Source organism: Cherax quadricarinatus, chromosome 63, assembly GCF_038502225.1.
Source record: "Cherax quadricarinatus isolate ZL_2023a chromosome 63, ASM3850222v1, whole genome shotgun sequence".
Classification (NCBI taxonomy): domain Eukaryota; kingdom Metazoa; phylum Arthropoda; class Malacostraca; order Decapoda; family Parastacidae; genus Cherax; species Cherax quadricarinatus.
Genome location: NC_091354.1, coordinates 7,770,523 through 7,781,446, shown reverse-complemented (window position 1 = coordinate 7,781,446; position 10,924 = coordinate 7,770,523). Strand labels below are relative to the sequence as shown.

General features: G+C 40.0%; 1 long non-coding RNA gene across 1 annotated transcript in view; it reads left to right on the top strand.

The window, feature by feature from the left end:
* The window catches only part of LOC138854588 (uncharacterized), a 59,677-nt gene extending 53,188 nt beyond the window's left edge, over window positions 1-6,489 (top strand). The window contains exons 2-3 of the long non-coding RNA XR_011393765.1: window positions 1,328-1,459; window positions 6,391-6,489. This is a non-coding gene — a long non-coding RNA (uncharacterized lncRNA). The remainder of the gene's footprint in view (window positions 1-1,327; window positions 1,460-6,390) is intronic.
* Window positions 6,490-10,924: the final 4,435 nt, after the last annotated feature.

Sequence of the window (10,924 nt, the reverse complement as noted above, 5' to 3'; positions counted from 1 at the left end):
ACCTAAATAAACGTACTTGCTTCTCTAGCAATATGGTATGAGGCGTTCACCTCCCCTGGGTACTACCACAGAGCCTTCGTGAGGTGTGGCGGTGGACCTCGAGCCCATATCTGCAGTAAAAGTTAAACCACGTTAAGAAATCTTTTTGTTTTTTTTTCATGCCACCAGTAACTACGCCTTATACTATAATTGGTATAATAAACTGCTTCAAAGGCACTATCTTCAACAATGCTTCAGAAGCACTATCTTCAACAATGCTTCAGAAGCACTATCTTCAAAAATGCTTCAGAAGCACTATCTTCAACAATGCTTCAGAAGCGCTATCTTCAACAATGCTTCAGAAGCACTATCTTCAACAATGCTTCAGAAGCACTATCTTCAACAATGCTTCAGAAGCACTATCTTCAACAATGCTTCAGAAGCACCATCTTCAACAATGCTTCAGAAGCACTATCTTCAAAAATGCTTGAGAAGTGTGTGTATAAGCAGTGTGTTCAGTATGTGACAAACATCACGTCAGCAGTGCACGTAAGAAGCTCGAGTCGCGGTCCACAGAGACAGCTGACCACCACCTCACCTGTACAACGTTGCTCTAAACCAGTTAGTGAAAGTCTTGAGGACAAAAGCTCTCTCCCTAACGTTGCACTCTCCGGGATCCTGCATAGGGGTAATTTTCCTCGCAAATAAAACCGCTTGTTACCAAATTCACTTAGAGTTAATCGTAAAATGTTACAGCAATAAAACTGTGTTGAGATCAAGGTGGGGTAAGAATATTCAGCAGACAATAAATAAATTATTATTCTATTTATGGATATGGGGAAAGTGCTACATTCTTATGGATCATAAAGCGCGTGAAGAATGGGATACAGTGAGATGTGGTCGTGACAATATTGTCCAGACATGGACAATGTATACAGAATATCTAAAGCTCGCCACGTTGAGGTTGCTACAATACGAGTGAATATCTTGGAAGACAGGAGGTTTAAGAAATAATACCTAGAAGAGCATAAAAGAGATATAGACATTTTGGTCACATCAAAGCCTGGATCAGGATGGATGAATGGATCGAATGTGTATGTGTGTGTGTGTGTGTGTGTGTGTGTGTGTGTGTGTGTGTGTGTGTGTGTATGTGTGTGTGTGTGTGTGTGTGTGTGTGTGTGTATCTGTGAGTGGAGACATCCAGAGAAGACCCGGACCGGAAGTACCGGCAAATCCCTAATGAATGAATGTGAGTGGAGATATGTGGCTATGGTTATTTATCACCGAGTCTGTTCAATGGGAGCCCTTCCTTTTCTCGGATTAAATCTCACTACCTCTCAATCCCCAGATTCTGTATGACCGAAAACCGTGAAGTGAAGCCCGAGCCATTGAGGTGAAGCCTGAGTCCATGAAGTGAAAGCTGACCTCACGAAACAAAGCTGACCCAGTGAAGTGGAAGCTAACCCCAAGTATATTATAGGTAGCTATAAACTACAGTCATATATATATATATATATATATATATATATATATATATATATATATATATATATATATATATATATATATATATATATATATACGTATATATATATATATATATATATACGTATATATATATATATATATATATATATATGTATATATATATATATATATATATGTATATATATATATATATATATATATATATATATATATATATATATATATATATATGTATATATATATATATATATGTATATATATATATATATATATATGTATATATATATATATATGTATATATATATATATATTATATATATATACGTATATATATATATATATATATATATATATATATATATATATATATAGGTATATATATATATATATATATTATAGGTAGTAGGTTGGTAGACAGCAACCACCCAGGGAAGTACTACCGTCCTGCCAGATGACTGTGAAACAAAAACCTGTAACTGTTTTGCATGATGGTAGGATTGCTGGTTTCTTTTTCTGTCTCATAAACACGCTAAGATAACAGGGATATCTTGCTACTCCTACTTACACTTTGGTCACACTTCACAGACACGCACATGCATATATATATATACATACATCTAGGTTTTTCTCCTTTTTCTAAATAGCTCTTGTTCTTTTTTATTTCTTCTATTGTCCATGGGGAAGTGGAAAAGAATCTTTCCTCCGTAAGCCATGCGTGTCGTATGAGGCGACTAAAATGCCGGGAGCAATGGGCTAGTAACCCCTTCTCCTGTATACAATTACTAAAAAAGAGAAGAAGAAAAACTTTATAAAACTGGGTTGCTTAAATGTGCGTGGATGTAGTGCGGATGACAAGAAACAGATGATTGCTGATGTTATGAATGAAAAGAAGTTGGATGTCCTGGCCCTAAGCGAAACAAAGCTGAAGGGGGTAGGAGAGTTTCAGTGGGGGGAAATAAATGGGATTAAATCTGGAGTATCTGAGAGAGTTAGAGCAAAGGAAGGGGTAGCAGTAATGTTAAATGATCAGTTATGGAAGGAGAAAAGAGAATATGAATGTGTAAATTCAAGAATTATGTGGATTAAAGTAAAGGTTGGATGCGAGAAGTGGGTCATAATAAGCGTGTATGCACCTGGAGAAGAGAGGAATGCAGAGGAGAGAGAGAGATTTTGGGAGATGTTAAGTGAATGTATAGGAGCCTTTGAACCAAGTGAGAGAGTAATTGTGGTAGGGGACTTGAATGCTAAAGTAGGAGAAACTTTTAGAGAGGGTGTGGTAGGTAAGTTTGGGGTGCCAGGTGTAAATGATAATGGGAGCCCTTTGATTGAACTTTGTATAGAAAGGGGTTTAGTTATAGGTAATACATATTTTAAGAAAAAGAGGATAAATAAGTATACACGATATGATGTAGGGCGAAATGACAGTAGTTTGTTGGATTATGTATTGGTAGATAAAAGACTGTTGAGTAGACTTCAGGATGTACATGTTTATAGAGGGGCCACAGATATATCAGATCACTTTCTAGTTGTAGCTACACTGAGAGTAAAAGGTAGATGGGATACAAGGAGAATAGAAGCATCAGGGAAGAGAGAGGTGAAGGTTTATAAACTAAAAGAGGAGGCAGTTAGGGTAAGATATAAACAGCTATTGGAGGATAGATGGGCTAATGAGAGCATAGGCAATGGGGTCGAAGAGGTATGGGGTAGGTTTAAAAATGTAGTGTTAGAGTGTTCAGCAGAAGTTTGTGGTTACAGGAAAGTGGGTGCAGGAGGGAAGAGGAGCGATTGGTGGAATGATGATGTAAAGAGAGTAGTAAGGGAGAAAAAGTTAGCATATGAGAAGTTTTTACAAAGTAGAAGTGATGCAAGGAGGGAAGAGTATATGGAGAAAAAGAGAGAAGTTAAGAGAGTGGTGAAGCAATGTAAAAAGAGAGCAAATGAGAGAGTGGGTGAGATGTTATCAACAAATTTTGTTGAAAATAAGAAAAAGTTTTGGAGTGAGATTAACAAGTTAAGAAAGCCTAGAGAACAAATGGATTTGTCAGTTAAAAATAGGAGAGGAGAGTTATTAAATGGAGAGTTAGAGGTATTGGGAAGATGGAAGGAATATTTTGAGGAATTGTTAAATGTTGATGAAGATAGGGAAGCTGTGATTTCGTGTATAGGGCAAGGAGGAATAACATCTTGTAGGAGTGAGGAAGAGCCAGTTGTGAGTGTGGGGGAAGTTCGTGAGGCAGTAGGTAAAATGAAAGGGGGTAAGGCAGCCGGGATTGATGGGATAAAGATAGAAATGTTAAAAGCAGGTGGGGATATAGTTTTGGAGTGGTTGGTGCAATTATTTAATAAATGTATGGAAGAGGGTAAGGTACCTAGGGATTGGCAGAGAGCATGCATAGTTCCTTTGTATAAAGGCAAAGGGGATAAAAGAGAGTGCAAAAATTATAGGGGGATAAGTCTGTTGAGTGTACCTGGTAAAGTGTATGGTAGAGTTATAATTGAAAGAATTAAGAGTAAGACGGAGAATAGGATAGCAGATGAACAAGGAGGCTTTAGGAAAGGTAGGGGGTGTGTGGACCAGGTGTTTACAGTGAAACATATAAGTGAACAGTATTTAGATAAGGCTAAAGAGGTCTTTGTGGCATTTATGGATTTGGAAAAGGCGTATGACAGGGTGGATAGGGGGGCAATGTGGCAGATGTTGCAAGTGTATGGTGTAGGAGGTAGGTTACTAAAAGCAGTGAAGAGTTTTTACGAGGATAGTGAGGCTCAAGTTAGAGTATGTAGGAAAGAGGGAAATTTTTTCCCAGTAAAAGTAGGCCTTAGACAAGGATGTGTGATGTCACCGTGGTTGTTTAATATATTTATAGATGGGGTTGTAAGAGAAGTAAATGCGAGGGTCTTGGCAAGAGGCGTGGAGTTAAAAGATAAAGAATCACACACAAAGTGGGAGTTGTCACAGCTGCTCTTTGCTGATGACACTGTGCTCTTGGGAGATTCTGAAGAGAAGTTGCAGAGATTGGTGGATGAATTTGGTAGGGTGTGCAAAAGAAGAAAATTAAAGGTGAATACAGGAAAGAGTAAGGTTATGAGGATAACAAAAAGATTAGGTGATGAAAGATTGAATATCAGATTGGAGGGAGAGAGTATGGAGGAGGTGAACGTATTCAGATATTTGGGAGTGGACGTGTCAGCGGATGGGTCTATGAAAGATGAGGTGAATCATAGAATTGATGAGGGAAAAAGAGTGAGTGGTGCACTTAAGAGTCTGTGGAGACAAAGAACTTTGTCCTTGGAGGCAAAGAGGGGAATGTATGAGAGTATAGTTTTACCAACGCTCTTATATGGGTGTGAAGCGTGGGTGATGAATGTTGCAGCGAGGAGAAGGCTGGAGGCAGTGGAGATGTCATGTCTGAGGGCAATGTGTGGTGTGAATATAATGCAGAGAATTCGTAGTTTGGAAGTTAGGAGGAGGTGCGGGATTACCAAAACTGTTGTCCAGAGGGCTGAGGAAGGGTTGTTGAGGTGGTTCGGACATGTAGAGAGAATGGAGCGAAACAGAATGACTTCAAGAGTGTATCAGTCTGTAGTGGAAGGAAGGCGGGGTAGGGGTCGGCCTAGGAAGGGTTGGAGGGAGGGGGTAAAGGAGGTTTTGTGTGCGAGGGGCTTGGACTTCCAGCAGGCATGCGTGAGCGTGTTTGATAGGAGTGAATGGAGACAAATGGTTTTTAATACTTGACGTGCTGTTGGAGTGTGAGCAAGGTAACATTTATGAAGGAATTCAGGGAAACCGGCAGGCCGGACTTGAGTCCTGGAGATGGGAAGTACAGTGCCTGCACTCTGAAGGAGGGTTGTTAATGTTGCAGTTTAAAAACTGTAGTGTAAAGCACCCTTCTGGCAAGACAGTGATGGAGTGAATGATGGTGAAAGTTTTTCTTTTTCGGGCCACCCTGCCTTGGTGGGAATCGGCCGGTGTGATAATAAAATAATATATATATATATATATATATATATATATATATATATATATATATATATATATATATATATATATATTGTTTATCATCCACAGGAAAGTAGCAAAAATCTGCAAGCACCACACTTATCTAGGCAGAGAATTTGTGTTCTGAAAGGTGATACAAAGAATACGTCTGGATTAAGCAATCTATACCCTGAATAGGAGAAAGCTCTCCGGTTTGCCCATCCCATGTTGACTCTTCAGTCACTGTGGTGACTGGTTTGTTTACTAAATCAAGTGTCACATTGGTAACATCTTACACAAAGAGAAAGTAGCAGCCAGGAGAGTGTTAGCTTTGCCTCGTTGCAGCTAGTTCCTGTCAGCCTGCGAGCACATTTACTTTCTCTGTCCTCGACCAGTGTGTGGAATTCCATAGCTGTCTACCTGGCGATAACAGCAACAACAGTTGTGGCAACAGGGAAGAGTATGTGACTTTATATAAATATTTCGTAATCTGACCGTCGTTGCAGTGGTAGCTTACAATAACCTTATTCACAAGGTCTCTCTGTCTCTTTCTCTGGAACCAATACCACAAATTTTTTTTAACACTAGCTTAATTATTTTATGAAATTATATGCGTTGTGCCTTATAATACTAATTTTACAAACAGTAACTGTCACTATATATCATCAAAGTTTGTGTGTATGTGTGTGTGTGTGTGTGTGTGTGTGTGTGTGTGTGTGTGTGTGTGTGTGTGTGTGTGTGTGTGTGTGTGTGTGTGTGTGTATTGCTAGTAAGGCTTACGTAAGTAGTCTCGTGATTACTCTTTCGAGTCTGTTAAGAGTCGAGCATTAATTACCAGCCTTATCTCTTACCTTGTCAGTCACTAACGTTCAATACCTTAACCATGTGAATTTATTCTTTTCAACGTGTGTGTGATGGCTGCGTCCACCGCGATTCCCTTCAAGGCAGTTTATTGTGGCATCGTTCCGTTCTCCAGGAGCTTTATCAAGCCGTTACGGCTCGACAAAGTCAAGATTTCTTCAGCAGAATCTCTTCAAAACCGGTTAGCCTGACTCGAGTCCTGGAGGTGGGAAGTACAATGCAATCACCCTGAAGGAGGGGTGGAGATATGTTGCAGGTTTTGAAATTAGTGCAAGCGAGCCCATCGGCCGTTTCCCACCGGCCTCGGTGGGAATCGGCCGATGTGTTAATAAAAACAAAATGTCTCTGGTGTCAGCTAGGTCTGTACAAGTTGTAGAGATAGATTTATTATTATTATTATTATTATTATTATTATTATTATTATTATTATTTATTATTATTATTATCTCTTGACGATGCAAGTTAAAAAAATATATCACGGCATGTTTCGTCATATTGTTGCTATACGCATTAAATTCCAAATTTGAGGTAAATAAACAGGCATTAATAAGTAAGCGTCTAGTGGCTCGGTTAGTAGTGCACTCAGCTCACATACTGAGTGTCCGTGGTTCGATTCCGGCATGGATGGAAACATTAGTCATGTTCCCTTACAACTGCTGTCCCTGTTCACCTAGCAGTAGGTAGGTACCAGTGTGTTAGTCGACTGTTGTGGGTCGCCTCCTGGGGGGGAAGTAGATACCTTAGCACTGGATTTTGAAGTGACGATAACAGCTCAAAGACTGTAAGATTGATTTTTTGTAAAAAAAAAAAAAAAAAAAATAGGTCACTCTCTACATTGAGACAGAAAAAAGAGATATATTTGGATCTCAAACTGAGGTTCACTGAAGAGGAGAGAGAGATTGTGTGATAATGGTAAACTAATTAGGAAATTGGCCAGCCAGTTCGGACAGAACAAAGAGTGAAAGGGCGGAGTAAACACGAAGTTTACCTTCACCAGCACTAGACAGCAACAATTTCTTAGATCACCGGCTGTTTGTCAGCATTAAAACCCTTCACTCCGGTACTACCTGGTGAGATAATGATAGATGAAATGAGATTTATTTTAAGCCATTATAAGAAATTGGCCTCATAAATAAACCTATTGCCACACCCTCAATCCTCCACGCAGATTAAGAGGCTTTGCGACTAGGCGTGGCATCCTTGTTGCCATACGTGTCACAGCCATTTAGTTTGATTTTGCTTACTTGTGGTAAAATATGCATTTTATAGGTTTGTGTAATCTAGCTCAGTATAACGTAGTCTAATTTAAAGAAGATATAATATACGACACTTGAAGGGAGGTGCTTAGAAGCAGGTGAATGACTTACCATACAAAGAATCTCTGAGCCACCCTCTCCTTCCTTGCATCGAATCTGATTTCCTCTCATTTACCAAGATGTATGACTCCTACGGTTCCATACTACCTCAAATTAATGTAGTACAATGAGGATGGTTGCCGAGGCACAACTGTGTTTACATGGTGTTTCATTTGACATGGCAGCAGCCATGCGATGTACGGGACGTAATGAAGTTACTTTACATTTTAATTTCGTTCTCAAAACTGCGTCAGACCCGATAGGCGATATAGCCCGGTACTACAGCGAAACGTAAAGCTGTTCACAAAAACAGTCATTGTTGTGGAAGAGAACAGTGGCAGTACCACAAGGCGTAGTAGCACAAAATACAGAATATCAAACTTGCTCAACGTCGTCACAATTCGTCCACAGTTCTTGGTACAAGGGCCAGAGGGCAGCTTACACGAGGTATAATGATGGGAAACGGGAGGAATGAGAGGAGGAGGAGGAGGGAGCTGAAGCTTGATTCGAGGAAAAAGTCTATCTTTAATTCCTGGAACAACAACCCTTCACCATCATCTAGGCATTATACTTTAAGGGATAATTTTAAATGCTGTGTTTCTACAAGTGCCTGTATGGACAACTGTGCATCACCATTCATCTCACACATTGAGGTCCGTGGTTCGATTCCCGGTACGGGTGGAAACATTAGGACGAGTTTCCTTATGACACCTACTATCCCTATTCACCTAGCAGTATAATAGGTACCTGGGTGTTAGTAGACTGGTGCAGATCGCATCTTGGGACAGAATTGACCTAATTTGTCCGAAATGCTCAGCATAACAAGTAGTTTACCATACAGTAGTATGTCATTGATGTCAGGTAGGCGTGTATACCTTGTACATGTACTTGTAGAAATAAAGATTATTATTTATTATTGAGTAGTCGTCCGCTGTCTTATTTTATATAATTATTTTACTATAAAATATTAAATATAGAAACTATTTCTATATGAAATGTTTTAGGATTGAAATTCATTTTCATTTCGCTTCCACAGGGATGATGAGGGTGAGAATCCTGGCGGTGGCAGTTGTTTTGGTGGTGTGTGAGGGAGCTGTACTTCCTATGCCTCGCAACACTGAGCAACTACTTAATCAAGATCTTCACAGTGACATCGAAATACAACCTCCCAACCACAAGATCTTTCACAGTATGATCGACCATAATCACGAACTGACGGCAGTGGAGTCTTACCTTGTTGAGTCAAGCCACATGATTCCCACTTCAGTATATGTTGGAGAGGCTGAAGGCGGGAGAGCAACTGGTCTATCTCCATTCCTTCCAATCGCTGTTCTTCAAGAACCCGCTTTGTTTCTTTTAACAACACAGTCTTCAGACATTGGACGAATCGGTGAAAGACAGAAGCTGGGTTCCATCACTAATTCTTTAGAGATTATAAGCCCAACAGATGTGACTAACACACAAAGACCCGAGAACAATCGATCAACTACTTCGGATCATAAAAAGACCACGCACTCCATTCTTCAACAAAAACCTCATAAGCGTCAGAAGCGATCCACGTTCGGAAAAAAACTTAGGGCCTTCGTGTTGCCTCTGAGTATTTTCAACTATTTGGGCTTCCTACCAGTTCGTGTACCTGGGCTGCCTTACCACAGTGAACTACCCTCTCCCGACTACAGTTACTACGATACTGTATACGAGATTAAAACACCTTACAGGAAAAAACGACAATTTTATTTCTTCTAAGATTGATCATAACTGAGCACAGGATTTAAGCCTGGGTGCAACAGTAGGCTGTGTCTGGCTGTTAGTGGACAGAGTATTGGGACCAACACTTCTTGCACTAATATGAACCAGGTTTAGTTTCACACAGTGTGTTGTAAATCATTTTAACTGTATAATAAAGAGCAAGAAAAAAACTGTTGCACGTACATAAGTTTTGGTTATGCAATATAATAATTTTAAGTGAACGGAAGACTAAAAATTTGCTTTGTGCGCTTAAATACATTAAATATTACGTATGTGAAAGAGTTCTTTCCAGTCGGGCCAGCAATGGAGGACAGTGATCAGTGAATTGAAGTCGGATATTACAAGAACTCTTTACTCACTGATGTTATGTCACACCACGTCACACATATCACACCTCAGCTCGTGCTCTGTGATTGTCCAGCTTGGGTGAAAAAAAATCTTAGTTACCTCAGCCATTTTAATGTTTGTAAATAGATGTTTACATATGAACAAACGGAAGCCAAAAAAATATGTGCCAAAGAAAAAATTAAAAAAAAAAATTTTTTATTAATTATTTTTTTTATTAACTCACTGGCCGATTCCCACCAAGGCAGGGTGGCCCGAAAAAGAAAAACTTTCACCATCATTCACTCCATCACTGTCTTGCCAGAAGGGTGCTTTACACTACAGTTTTTAAACTGCAACATTAACACCCCTCCTTCAGAGTGCAGGCACTGTACTTCCCATCTCCAGGACTCAAGTCCGGCCTGCCGGTTTCCCTGAACCCCTTCATAAATTTTACTTTGCTCACACTCCAACAGCACGTCAAGTATTAAAAACCATTTGTCTCCATTCACTCCTATCAAACACGCTCACGCATGCCTGCTGGAAGTCCAAGCCCCTCGTACACAAAACCTCCTTTACCCCCTCCCTCCAACCTTTCCTAGGCCGACCCCTACCCCGCCTTCCTTCCACTACAGACTGATACACTCTTGAAGTCATTCTGTTTAGCTCCATTCTCTCTACATGTCCGAACCACCTCAACACCCCTTCCTCAGCCCTCTGGACAACAGTTTTGGTAATCTCGCACCTCCTCCTAACTTCCAAACTACGAATTCTCTGCATTATATTCACACCACAAATTGCCCTCATACATGACATCTCCACTGCCTCCAGTCTTCTCCTCGCTGCAACATTCATCACCCATATAAGAGCGTTGGTAAAACTATACTCTCATACATTCCCCTCTTTACCTCCAAGGACAAAGTTCTTTGTCTCCACAGACTCCTAAGTGCACCGCTCACCCTTTTCCCCTCATCAATTCTATGATTCACCTCATCTTTCATAGACCCATCCGCTGACACGCCCACTCCCAAATATCTGAATACATTCACCTCCTCCATACTCTCTCCCTCCAATCTGATATTCAATCTTTCATCACCTAATCTTTTTGTTATCCTCATAACCTTACTCTTTCCTGTATTCACTTTTAATTTTCTTCTTTTGCATACCCTACCAAATTCATCCACCAATC